This window comes from Mirounga leonina, unplaced genomic scaffold (assembly GCF_011800145.1).
Source record: "Mirounga leonina isolate KUSES-001 unplaced genomic scaffold, KU_Mleo_1.0 Mir_115, whole genome shotgun sequence".
In the NCBI taxonomy this organism is placed as follows: domain Eukaryota; kingdom Metazoa; phylum Chordata; class Mammalia; order Carnivora; family Phocidae; genus Mirounga; species Mirounga leonina.
This window is the reverse complement of record NW_023270268.1, coordinates 28533294-28546795: the sequence shown is the minus strand read 5'-3', so window position 1 is coordinate 28546795 and position 13502 is coordinate 28533294.

The window sequence follows — 13502 nt, the reverse complement described above, 5'->3', positions numbered from 1 at the left end:
TGACAGTGGGCTCCTGCAAAGTTACAAGTGTCTGACATTATTTTTCTTCATTAAAAAGATTCTCGGCACTCAAGGAATCGTACAGAACAAACGCCAACCCCATCCCCTTCCATTTGGAGAGGAACACAAGGAGCATCACCCATAATTAGTGTGTTTTTGTTCTTAATGTTCCCAAGTCAAGTCTACAGATGGAGCCAAGGTTATTACCTTGGAACATTCTTTTTTGCCCCTCATCAGGAGATAACAGGAGGAAGGTTGTGTTTCTCTCTTCTTCTGCAACTATTCTAAAATTTGACACTGCAAATACTCGGGCTCAAGGTTTAATTTGAATATCTATGGTATAAAATTACCAGTGTTCACATCCTCTAGCATTTTCCTGACAAATTAATTGCCAATACAATTTTCGGCAGCGGGTGTGTGTGGAGGGTGGTGGGGTTGCAGGTTCAGTTTACAGGAGGTAATTACGGGTGCCCTTGGCCAGGAAAGAGCGGAGATGATATTAAGGGAGCCAATGTTTTGGGTAAGCAGCACCTGCTCCTTTGCCTGCTCCACAGACCCGTGGATCTAGGAAACACATATAATTTGGAGGATTTAGGGTGTCACACCTTTAGTACACGTAATTTAATCTTTTAAACACAGGGCGATCTGTGACTGCCATGGGCTCTCTGAAATCACACCAGGTGTCACCATTACCTGGTTCTTGGATCTTTGTTCCATTTTTTTTTCAGCATTTCAAGTCTTCAGAACAGCAGGATCAGGAAGACAAACAGCAAAAGGCCTAAGGCAGAGGGTAAATAGGCTACAAAGAAATTCTTTGTTTCAGCTGGGTCTTGAATTTTGGGGCACTTTTGTTGACATATCTGAAAGTAACTGGTCTCCTCTGAAGGAAGTGGGAAAACATTGAGCTGGGATGAAGCATCTGACCTTTTCAGAAATAGCCTCTGCTCATTCAAAGTCTTCACTGAAAAACCATTTCCCTGAAATATACATCTTTAGACAAGACGCCTAAGTTCTCTTTGCAGCCTGTCTCTCCCCACAGTTGTAATTCTTTAGTGTCAGAGACATTTGCTGCTAGAGTTGTTTTCATTTTCATTATGTTTCACTCTCACAGCAACAACAACAAAAACAAGCGAACAAATAAAAGCCAGCAAAAATCCCAAGCGGGGGTGAGGAAGGGGTGGAGGTGGTAAAGATCAGAAGAGATATAAACCCTTAATCATCCTCCTTAAATATTTTCAAGTGTTTAAAATATTTGCGCTTTATAGATTTCTTTTCCTCTCAAAGACAGTTTTGGAAATGAAAGGTTATAACCTTGTGTGACAACAAACAAACAACAACCACAACCAGGTAACAAAAACCAGAGAAGCACGTACATTTGATTCCATTAAGTCTTGTTCTCAATTTTTCTCTCTGATGCCAGTTGCTTTTAAAAATATTAAAGATCCAATGAGGATGAGATAATATTTCTGGCATTCTAGTTCCTAGAATAATGGAATTGTAGAGAAGGGAAAGAGGCTGTTCGTTGGCCAAGGTCAGTGGACAAGGGTTTCAGTTGTATTTTTTGTTTTTTATTTATTTTATTTTTATTTTTTTAAAGATTTTATTTATTTATTTGAGAGAGAGAATGAGATAGAGCATGAGAGGGGGGAAGTTCAGAAGGAGAAGCAGACTCCCTGCTCAGCAGGGAGCCCGATGCGGGACTCGATCCCAGGACTCCTGGATCATGACCTGAGCCGAAGGCAGTCGCTTAACCAACTGAGCCACCCAGGCACCCCGTGTTTTTTGTTTTTTAATTTATTTTTTATTTTTATTAACCTATAATGTATTATTTGTTTCAGGGGTACAGGTATGTGAATCATCAGTCTTACACAATTCACAGCACTCACCATAGCATATACCGTCCCCAATGTCCATCACCCAGCCACCCCACCCCTCCCACCCCCCCACCACTCCAGCAACCCTCAGTTTGTTTCCTGAGATTAAGAGTCTCTTATGGTTTGTCTCCCTCTCTGGTTTCGTTTTGTTTCATTTTTCCCTCCCTTCCCTTATGATCCTCTGTCTTGTTTCTCAAATTCCTCATATCAGTGAGATCATATGATAATTGTCTTTCTCTGATTGACTTATTTTGCTTAGCATAATACCCTCTAGTTCCTCCCATGTCGTTGCAAATGGCAAGTTTTTCTGATGGCTGCATAATATTCTTGTGTGTGTGTGTGTGTGTGTATAGATACCACATCTTCTTCATCCATCTGTTGATGGACATCTTGGCTCCTTCCATAGTTTAGCTATTGTGGACATTGCTGCTATAAATATTGGGGTGCATGTGCCCCTTCGGATCACTACATTTGTATCTTTGGGGTATATACCCAGTAGTGCAATTGCTGGGTCGTAGGGTAGCTCTATTTTCAACTTTTTGAGGAACCTCCATACTGTTTTCCAGAGTGGCTGCACCAGCTTGCATTCCCACCAACAGTGTAGGAGGGTTCCTCTTTCTCTGCATCCTCGCCAACATCTGTCATTTCCTGACTTGTTAATTTTAGACATTCTGACTGGTGTGAGGTGGTATCTCATTGAGGTTTTGATTTGTATTTCCCTGATGCCAAGTGATGTTGAACACTTTTTCATTTGTCTGTTGTCCATTTGTATATCTTCTTTGCAGAAATGTCTGTTCATATCTTCTGCCCATTTCTTGATTGGATTATTTGTTCTTTGGGTGTTGAGTTTTATAAGTTCTTTATAGATTTTGGATACTAGCCCTTTATCTGATATGTCATCTACAAATATCTTCTCCCATTCTGTCGGTTGTCTTTTGGTTTTGTTGACTGTTTCCTTTGCTGTGCAAAAGCTTTTTATCTTGATAAAGTCCCAATAGTTCATTTTTGTCCTTGCTTCCCTTGCCTTTGGTGATGTGTCTAGGAAGAAGTTGTTGCGGCTGAGGTCGAAGGGGTTGCTGCTGGTGTTCTCCTTTAGGATATTGATGGACTCCTATCTCACATTTAGGTTTTTCATCCATTTTGAGTCTATTTTTGTGTGTGGTGTAAGGAAATGGCCCAGTTTCATTCTTCTGCCTGTGGCTGTCCAATTTTCCCAATACCATTTGTTGAAGAGACTTTTTTCCATTGGACATTCTTTCCTGCTTTGTCAAAGATTATTTGACCATAGAGTTGAGGGTCCATTTCTGGGCTCTCTATTCTGTTCCATTGATCTATGTGTCTTTTTTGTGCCAGTACCACACTGTCTTAATGATGACAGCTTTATAATAGAGCTTGAAGTCTGGAATTATGATGCCACCAGCTTTGCTTTTCTTTTTCAACATTCCTCTGGCTATTCGGGGTCTTTTCTGGTTCCATACAAATTTTAGGATTACTTGTTTCATTTCTTTGAAAAAAGTTGATGGTATTTTGATAGGGATTGCATTAAATATGTAGATTGCTCTATACCTAGAGCAATAGACATAGACATTTTCACAGTATTTGTTCTTCCAATCCATGAGCATGGAATGTTTTTCCATTTCTTTGTGTCTTCCTCAATTTCTTTCATGAGTATTCTATAGTTTTCTGAGTACAGATTCATGCCTCTTTGGTTAGAATTATTCCTAGGTATCTTATGGTTTAGGGTAAATTGTAAATGGGATCGATTCCTTAATTTCTCTTTCTTCGGTCTTGTTGGTGTATAGGAATGCCACTGATTTCTGTGCATTGATTTTATATCCTGCCACTTTACTCAATTCTTGTATGAATTCTAGCAGTTTTGGGGTAGAGTCTTTTGGGTTTTCCACATAAAGTATCATATCATCTGCAAGGAGTGAGAGTTTGACTTCTTCTTTGCCGATTTGGATGCCTTTTATTTCTTTTTGTTGTCTGATTGCTGAGGCTAGGACTTCTAGTACTGTGTTGAATAGCAGTGGTGATAGTGGACATCCCTGCCATGTTCCTGACCTTAGGGGGAAAGCTCTCAGTTTTCCCCATTGAGAATGATATTCACTGTGGGTTTTTCATAGATGGCTTTTATGATATTGAGGTATGTACCCTCTATCCCTACACTCTGAAGAGTTTTAATCAAGAAAGGATGCTGTACTTTGTCAAATGCTTTTTCTGCATCTATTGAGAGGATCATATGGTTCTTGTTCTTTCTTTTACTAATGTATTGTATCACATTGATTGATTTGTGGATGTTGAACCAAACTTGCAGCCCAGGAATAAATCCCACTTGGTGTGGTGAATAATCCTTTTAATGTACTCTCGGATCCTATTGGCTAGTATTTTGGTGAGAATTTTTGCATCCATATTCATCAGGGATATTGGTCTGTAATTCTCCTTTTTGATGGGGTCTTTGTCTGGTTTAGGGATCAAGGTAATGCTGACCTCATAAAATGAGTTTGGAAGTTTTCCTTCCATTTCTATTTTTTGGAACAGTTTCAGAAGAATAGGTATTAATTCTTCTTTAAGTGTCTGGTAAAATTCCCCTGGGAAGCCATCTGGCCCTGGGCTCTTGTTTGTTGGGAGATTTTTGATGACTGCTTCAATTTCCTTGCTGGTTATGGGTTGTTCAGGTTTTCTATTTCTTCCTGGTTCAGTTTCAGTAGTTTATATGTCTCTAGGAATGCATCCATTTCTTCCAGGTTATCTAATTTTCTGGCATATAATTGCTCATAATATGTTCTTATAAGTTTGTATTTCTTGGTGTTGGTTGTGATCTCTCCTCTTTCATTCATGATTTTATTTATTTGGGTCATTTGTCTTTTCTTTTTGATAAGTCTGGCCAGGGGTTTATCAATCTTATTAATTCTTTCAAAGAACCAGCTCCTAGTTTCGTTGATCTGTTCTACTGTTCTTTTGGTTTCTATTTCATTGATTTCTGCTCTGATTCTTCTTATTTCTCTTCTCCTGCTGGGTTTAGGCTTTATTTGTTGTTCTTTCTCCAGCTCCTTTAGGGGTAGGGTTAGGTTGTATATTTGAGATCTTTCTTGTTTCTTGAGAAAAGCTTGTATTGCTATATACTTTCCTCTTAGGACCACCTTTGTTGCATCCTAAAGATTTTGAACAGTTGTGTTTTCATTTTCATTTGTTTCCATGAATTTTTTAAATTCTTCTTTAATTTCGTGGTTGACCCATTCATTCTTCAGTAGGATGCTCTTTAGCCTCCATGTATTTGAGTTCTTTCTAACTTTCTTCTTGTGATTGAGTTCTAGTTTCAAAGCATTGTGGTCCGAAAATATGCAGGGACTGATCCCAATCTTTTGGTACTGGTTGAGACCTGATTTGTGACCCAGGATGTGATCTATTCTGGAGAATGTTCCATGGGCACTAGAGAAGAATGTGTATTCTGTTGCTTTGGGATGGAATGTTCTGAATATATCTGTGAAGACCGTCAGGTCCAGTGTGTCATTTAACGCCTTTATTTCCTTGTTAATCTTTTGCTTAGATGATCTGTCCATTTCAGTGAGGGGGGTGTTAAAGTCCCCTAATATTATTGTGTTGTTGTCAATGTGTTTCTTTGATTTTGTTATTAATTGGCTTATATAATTGCTGCTCCCATGTTAGGGGCATAGATATTTACAATTGTTGGATTGTATTTTCTTGTCGGATAGATCCTTTAAGTAGGATATAGTGTCCTTCCTCATCTCTTATTGTAGTCTTTGGTTTAAAATCTAACTTGTCTGATATAAGGACTGCCACCCCAGCTTTCTTTGGGTGTCTATTAGCGTGGTAAATAGCTTTCCACCCTATCACTTTAAATCTGGAGGAGTCTTTGGGTCTAAAATGAGTCTCTTGCAGACAGCATCTCTATGGATCTTGTTTTCTTATCCAATCTGATAGCCTGTGTCTTTTGATTGGGGCATTTAGCCCATTTACATTCAGGGTAACTATTGAAAGATATGAATTTGGTGCCATTGTATTGACTGTAGGGTGATTGTTACTGTATGTTGTCTGTGTTCCTTTCTGGCCTAGGTTATTTTTAGGCTCTCTCTTTGCTTAGAGGACCCCTTTCAATATTTTTTGTAGGGCTGGTTTCATGTTTGCAAATTCTTTTAGTTTTTGTTTGTCCTGGTAGCTTTTTATCTCTCCTTCTATTTTCAGTGACAGCCTAGCTGGATATAGTATTCTTGGCTGCATATTTTTCTCATTTAGTGCTCTGAATATATCATGCCAGTCCTTTCTGGCCTGCCAGGTCTCTGGATAGGTCTGCTGCCAATCTAATGTTTCTACCATTGTAGGTTACAGACCTCTTGTCCCGAGCTGCTTTCAGGATTTTTTCTTTGTCTCTGAGACTCCTAAGTTTTACTATTAGATGTCAGGGTGTTGACCTATTTTTATTGATTTTGAGGGGGCTACTCTGTGCCTCCTGGATTTTGATGCCTGTTTCCTTCCCCAAATTAGGGAAGTTCTCTGCTATAATTTGCTCCAATATAACCTTCTGCTCCTCTCTCTCTTTCTTCTTCTGTGATCCCAATTATTCTAATATTGTTTCATCTTATGGTATCACTTATCTCTCGAATTCTGCCCTCATGATGCAGTAGTTGTTTATCTCTCTTTTTCTCAGCTTCTTCATTCTCCATCATTTGGTCTTCTAATACTAATTCTCTCTTCTGTCTCATTTATCCTAGCAGTTAGAGCCTCCATTTTGACTGCATGTCATTAATAGCCTTTTTGATTTCAACTTGGTTAGATTTTAGTTCTTTTATTCTCCAGAAAGGGATTCTCTAGTATCTTCTATGCTTTTTTCAAGCCCAGCTAGTATCTTTATAATTGTCATTCTGAACTCTAATTCTGACATCTTACTAATGTCCATATTGATTAGGTCCCTGGCAGTCAGTACTGCCTCTTGTTATTTTTTTTTTTTTGAGGTTTTTTTGTCTTGTCATTTTGTCCAGAGAAAAATAGATGAATAAGAAAATGCTAAAAGGGTAACAACGACCCCAGAAAAATATAAACAAAACAAATCAGAAGGGACCTAAAACCATGGGGGTTAGAAAGGGAAAGAAAAAAAAAAAAAGAAAAGAATATGATTGGGCTGGTAAATAGAACAGAGTCACACACTAGATTTTGGGTGTATTTTGGTCTGTTAGAAGAAACTGTCTCCCAAAAATTTAAAGAAAGAAAAACTTATATATGTACAAAAATAAGGGTAAATATGATGAAGGGATGGAATATGACTGTAAAGATGAAAAAAAAGATTTTTATAAAGGAATTGATAAGATAAAAAGTTGGTTGAAAAAAGAAGAAAAATTAAAAAAAAAAAAAAGAAAAAAAAGGAGAGAATGTGATCAGGTGGGAGACCAGAATAAAGCCATACACTAGAGATTTAGGGTATATTTTAGTCTGTTAGAGGAAACTGTATCCCAAAATTTTAAAGAGAGAAAAACTTATATATATACACAAAATAAGGTTAATTACAATGAAGGGATAGAATATGACTCTAAAAATGAAAATTAAAAAAGATTTTAAAGAAGGAATTGATAAGATGTTGGTTGAAAAGGGGAAAAAGAAAAAAAAAGAAAAAGGGGAAAAGAAAAATAAAAAAACAGAAAAAGAAAATTAAAAAAATTAACTTTGAGAGACTAAAGAATCAGGGGGAAAAAAGCCATGAATTCTATGTGCAGTATTCCCCTAGCGCTGGAGTTCTGCCGTCTCATTGATCGGTAAACTTGGCCTTGGCTGGCAGTTCTTGCTGATCTTCTGGGGGAGGGGCCTGTTGCCGTGGTTTCCAAATGTCTTTGCCGGAGGCGGAATTGTCTGGAATTGCTAAGTAATCTGCTCGGGTTTGCTCTCGGGAGCCTTTGTTCCCTGAAAGCTTTCCGTACCGCTTTAGAGGCCGAGAGTGAAAATGGTGGCCTCCCAATCTCTGTCCCGGAGGAGCCGAGAACTCGGGGCCCCGCTCCTCAGTGAGCCCCCAGAGAAAAGCCATCAGTCACTCCCATCTCCCCGGTCTCCGGCCGCACTCCGTGCTCACCCGGCCTGTGACCACGCGTTTCTATCTCTGGCACCGGACCCCGGGTGGAGTCTCCAAACCCAGCAGATCCCTGCGGTGCGCTCCCGCGCGGCTCCTCCCGGGGGAGGAAGGTGAGTCTCCCCGGATCTGCCGCTTGTTGGGTCCCTGCTGGAGGAGCAGGGGCCCGACTGGGCCGCGGATCACGGTTTATGGCCACCCCGAGCTGAGAGCCCGCTCCTCAGCTCCATCTCTGCAGCTGGCTTCCCCGCTCCGATACCTGGGAGCTCTGCCGCACTCAGGCACCCCCAGTCTTCCTGTGACCCCAAGGGTCCTGAGACCACAGTCCTGCGAGGGTTCCACCCCCCGCTTAGCCACTGGAGCCACGTCCCTCAGCGGAGCAGACTTAAAAGTTCCGATTTCGTCCTCTGCGGCTCTATCACTTGCCAGAAGCGGCCGACGGAGTCCCCCTCCCCCGCCGTCTATCCTCCTGAATATCGCCTCGGATTCACTTCTCTGCACGCCCTACCTTCCAGAAGTGGCCGCTTTTCCGTTCAGAAAGTTGCTGCTGTTCTTTTATTCGATCTCCTCTTGGATTTGTAGGTGTTCTGAATGGTTTGATAGCTATTTAGCTGAATTCCTGGGACCAGACGAAATTTAGGTCTCCTACTCCTCCGCCAAGTTGCTCTGCCTCTCACTTGTGTTCTTGATGAATTTGGATCTCATCAACCAACCATCCTGGCTACCAGGCTTCTGCCATGTTTCCTGGGAGACAAGCCCACTTTCAGAACTCTTACTGGGGTTCGAAGATCCCAGAATTGGGCAGGACCATCTATTCTAATCTTTCATTTTACAGAGGCCCACTGATGGTCGAGGGACTTACCAAAGATTGTCAGGCAAGTTAGTAATTGAGCTAGGGCTAGAACCTAGATGTGATTGTCTTTAAAGCAGCAACAAACAAATGTCATGGGGCCACAGTCAGTTACTTTACATGGAAATGGCCTTGAATTTTTAATTTGAAAATCAGCTTTACTCTACATAATTTACAGATTATGATGCTTTTGATACAAATGCCATGGTGCTGACAGGCAGGTGGAGCTGGGGAAGGAGAAGAGAGAGTGGATGTTTATTGAGCACCTTCTATTGCAAGGCACTTACAATTTACTATTGCATGTAATTTTCACATGTCTCTAATGAAGGAGATATTATTTATATTTTGTAAATGAGAAAAATCAAGGCTTTAGAAGTTGAGCATTTGCCCAAGATCTTTCAGCTGTTTCTATAGGATTTGAACCCAACCATATATGCTCCAAAGTCCATCTATACTCTAACTTTGTGTCAGCCCATTCCAACATTATTTTTGTTACTCTTTTCTAGCACCAGGCAAAGCACAAAGAAGGGTCAAGATAATCACCCTTATCATTTAAAACAAGCATTTATAGTGCATCTATCAAGTACTCGGCTTTGTGCTGGGTAGGGGGAAAATACCAAAAAGCTATGAAATCTTTGTGTGACTGAGGAAGGCTCTAGAGATATGAGGGCATCACATAAATGTGGCTTTCACTGCAATTGCAGGAGATCCAAACATCGTCCCATGGCTTACAAGGCCCTATATTCTTGCTAGTCACAGTGGGCTTCGAGGACCAGTAGTTAGTATCAGCCTCATCTGGTAGCTTATGAGAAATGTGAAGCCTCAGGCCCCAGCCTAGACCACTGAATCAGACTCTGCATTTTAACAACATCCTCAGGTGATTTGTATTCACATTCAAGCTTGAGAAGCGTAGCCTACAACCTCTTTGTTGCTGCCCAGCCACAGTAGCCTTCTTTTTGCCCATAAACATGATTATCTGGCTCCTACCTCAGCACCTTTGCACTTGCTGTTCCCTTCCTCTGACTGCCTTGTCCCCCAGTTTCTTTCATGGCTCTGTTTTGTCATTCAGATTTCGGCTCAAGCAGTATTTCCTCAGAAAGTCCAAGAGTGCTGACTCCTAGAGTACTGCATTATCCTCTTATATTTTCTCATAGTATTTATTATTCTCTGAAATTATATATTGCTTATTTTTCTCCATGCTTATGATCAGTTTCCTCTCACTAGAATGTTAAACTCCATGAATGCAGGAATGCTTTGCCTGTCTCGTTCACTGTTTTATTTCCAGCACCTGGAACACTGCCTGGGTCAAGCTTGATGTTCAATAAGTGTTTTATGAATTAATAAGTGAATGAACAACAGAAAGTATTTCATTGCTTTTGAAATTTCAGCATGTTGATATTAAAAACTAAGGTTATTTGCAAACATTTATCTAACCAACTACCAATCTATATGACTACAACATTTTTTGTGTGTTTGCTAGTTTGAGATAAAGTTCTTTGGAGCTGCAGTTCATGGATCAAGGAGAGGAAAGCTGTAGTAGGGGGGAGAAAAGTTCTTAAACTTTTGCCAATTTATTATAAATTGATTTTGGTAGGCTGGCATTTGGGAAATTTTGACTTATCTGCATAGGTAAGTTTTCCTCTTAATATCCTTTCAGCAATTCCCTTGAGAAATGCAGATGTTTACTCTTGGCACATGCAAAAATGTGATTGGAAATCTTCTCTTTTTATTTATAGGCACCTACAAGGAAGTGATTTATTTCTTGGTTAAAAACACCAGTTTTTTGCTGACTCTGCAATAATACACTGCAGATATTCCTGGAATGAACGGCAAAGGTAACTGCTCTGAATTCTGATGAGACAGCCTGGGAAGAGCTCACACACCTATGATCTATCAGGGTCCTATAAAAAACAAAATGAGAAAGAAAAATTGTTTGATACTTAATATATGCCAGGTGACTTAGAAAACAAGATCTCATTTTAAGTCTCATAACAATCTTACGAGGCAATAATACCCCATTTTACAGAGTGAGACATGATGATGAAAACGTTAAGACTTAATCAAGGTCATCCTGCTGGTGAGTGGCAGAGCTGGAATTCAAATCCATGTTCTTGCCACCATACTACTGGCCATTCTTAGTGAAACTTCATTCTCTACCATCCACTGTCCGTGGTAGGGTGAGTCTGCTGCTGCCCTTTTATATGAAAACTTTTTTTGTGAGAGCCAAATTTTCTACTCCCTTCAAAAGAACACCCTAGGGACCAATGGTATTATAAAGGACTTACAAGGAAAATAGACAGAGGATGCTCTAGCTCTGAGGTGGGGAAATCCAGAGATGAAAATTTTGTTTACCTCACAGAACTGTGTGGCATTTTTAGTCAGTGGATCCAACCAGATATAATTTATTAAGAATTTGAGAGATCAGTCATTGTGATTTCACATACACATGTGCATTATTTTATTAGCCAGAGAGTGACAGTCATTGTCAAGTGGAGGACCTAATTCAGACTAAATATTCGTGACTTGTTTTGTCTACAGAGGAGAAAATAATTTTGAGGGCAATCTGATACTCAGATGCCTGAATCTTTCTTTCTAGTTACCTGAAGGCATTGAGAGGAGAGGTTGCTTGGACAATACCCCTCTCCCCATTAGATTCTACTCCTAAGCCCTAGACCTCTTAAAGAGATGTTCTGGAGCCTTGATTTCCTGAGGGCTCATTTTACATCTTTTCTCCTGGAAATGAAATACCCTAATTCTATCCCAGTATCTATGCAAAGGGCCAAGGCAAGATTTTTCAGGTGAACCCAAAAGGTTTTGCCTGGGTTCCCAGGAGTTTCCTTTTCTGTGCCAAGAGGCCATTGTGCAAAATGAGTCCTGAATTTCATTGCTAAGTGCTTTGAAATTTCCCGACAGAGTTGGGTAATTCCCAGTAGATGGCGCTCATCAGCAACTTTCTGAAAAAGCCATGCTTTGAACTTTCACAAAAGTACTTTCAAAAGGTTTTGAGATTACAGCCTTTTGGAAGACTAGAGTTTTGTAAAAGATACATTTTAGCTCATTTCCTGATTCACTGCCCATTCTTTCAGAAGTAAGAATTTGAAGGCAGGAGGGAAGGTTGCTTTCCCTTAGTTTCTAAAGCTTTCTTTAGTTTTTTAAAATTTTGGTAACTTTGGGGCGCTGGGTGGCTCAGTCGTTAAGCGTCTGCCTTCGGCTTGGGTCATGATCCCAGGGTCCTGGGATCGAGCCCCACATCGAGCCCCACATCGAGCCCCACACTGGGCTCCCTGCTCGGTGGGAAGCCTGCTTCTCCCTCTCCCACTCCCCCTGCTTGTGTTCCCTCTCTCGCTGTGTCTCTCTCTGTCAAATAAATAAATAAAATCTTTAAAAAAAATAAATAAAATTTTGGTAACTTTAGTATCTGGCTCAGAGGAGAAAAGAACAGTCAGAGAATGATTCTTCTCCATCTAGCCCCCATTTTGGTTTTTTTTCCCCACTTAGAGGATCTGAATGTACCTCTACCCTGCTCTCTGAACACATTGTACCCCAGAGGTTTTTATTTAGATGTCAGTTGCTTAGAACTCAAAATTACCTTCTTCTTGAAATAGGTATTTTTAGAAATGGTGGTGAGGCCCCCATAAGTGCCTTCTCAACTCCTGCTGTGCCTGAAGTTCAGAGTCTCCGTGCTATTTCAATAAAGTCTAGGCATTGTGGATGCTGTTGTTTCTATGGAAAATGAATTCTGAACTCCTTTTCACTCAGTGGAGCTGCAGGGGCTGGTACAGTTTTCCTGGCACCTGTAACTTGCCAATTTATTATCCTGCGTAACAGAGGGAGAGCTCATGAGCCTTTATGCTCTGTTATCCTTAAATGGGCAGTTACCCTCCCGGCGCAGACCTGAGCTTCCTCCCCATGCAGGGCTTTGGGAATCTACTGTTCTCAAAGCAGAAGATGCTTTTCCTCAAAATCAGGTCTCCGACTGAGGTTATACCTTCTTTCAGTAGTTGAGTAATCCTATCTTTGGCAGATGCAGCCCCACAATAAATTACAGAATTTTAATCACAATGTTTATAGATTATAAAGGATATCTGGGAAAAATTGAAGTACAAAAGGACTGAAAATGTAGTTCAGGGGATAGCAAAATCAGAGGAAAACTTTGGTGGTAGGTAATTCACCAAATCTTCTTTTAGAAACTGTGGTTCATTTTATCACCAGCTGATGGGACACACCATTCCTTCTATATTCAGGCCCTGTCTAGTCTAAGCAGTGATGAGGTCCTTAGGTTGGGTCTCAGGTGTCTTCTAAGACCTTAGGGTACAGCTGATAAGTCTGATTTTAGTACAAAGTATATTCTTAGCTCTTTGCTAAGTCTCAGAAGGGTAGAAATACTAAATTTTAGTGTTGTGCACATAAAAGACAATAAGGCTTTTTAAATAAAAAGCTATTGCCAGATATATACAAGATTTTGCTAAGTATTTATTTTCCCCTTTCCCTTCTATTATTTTCAGCGTTTCCTCCCAGAGAGTGTTCTGTTTAGATCTCTCATTTATTTATGCATTTGATAAATATTTACCAAGCATCTTTTACATGCCAAGTCCTCATTTAGATAAGAGGTCAGCAAACTATTGTTCATGGGCAGAATCCAGCCCACCACCTATTTTTGCAAATAAAGTTTTAATAGAACAGAGCCATGCTCACACATTTA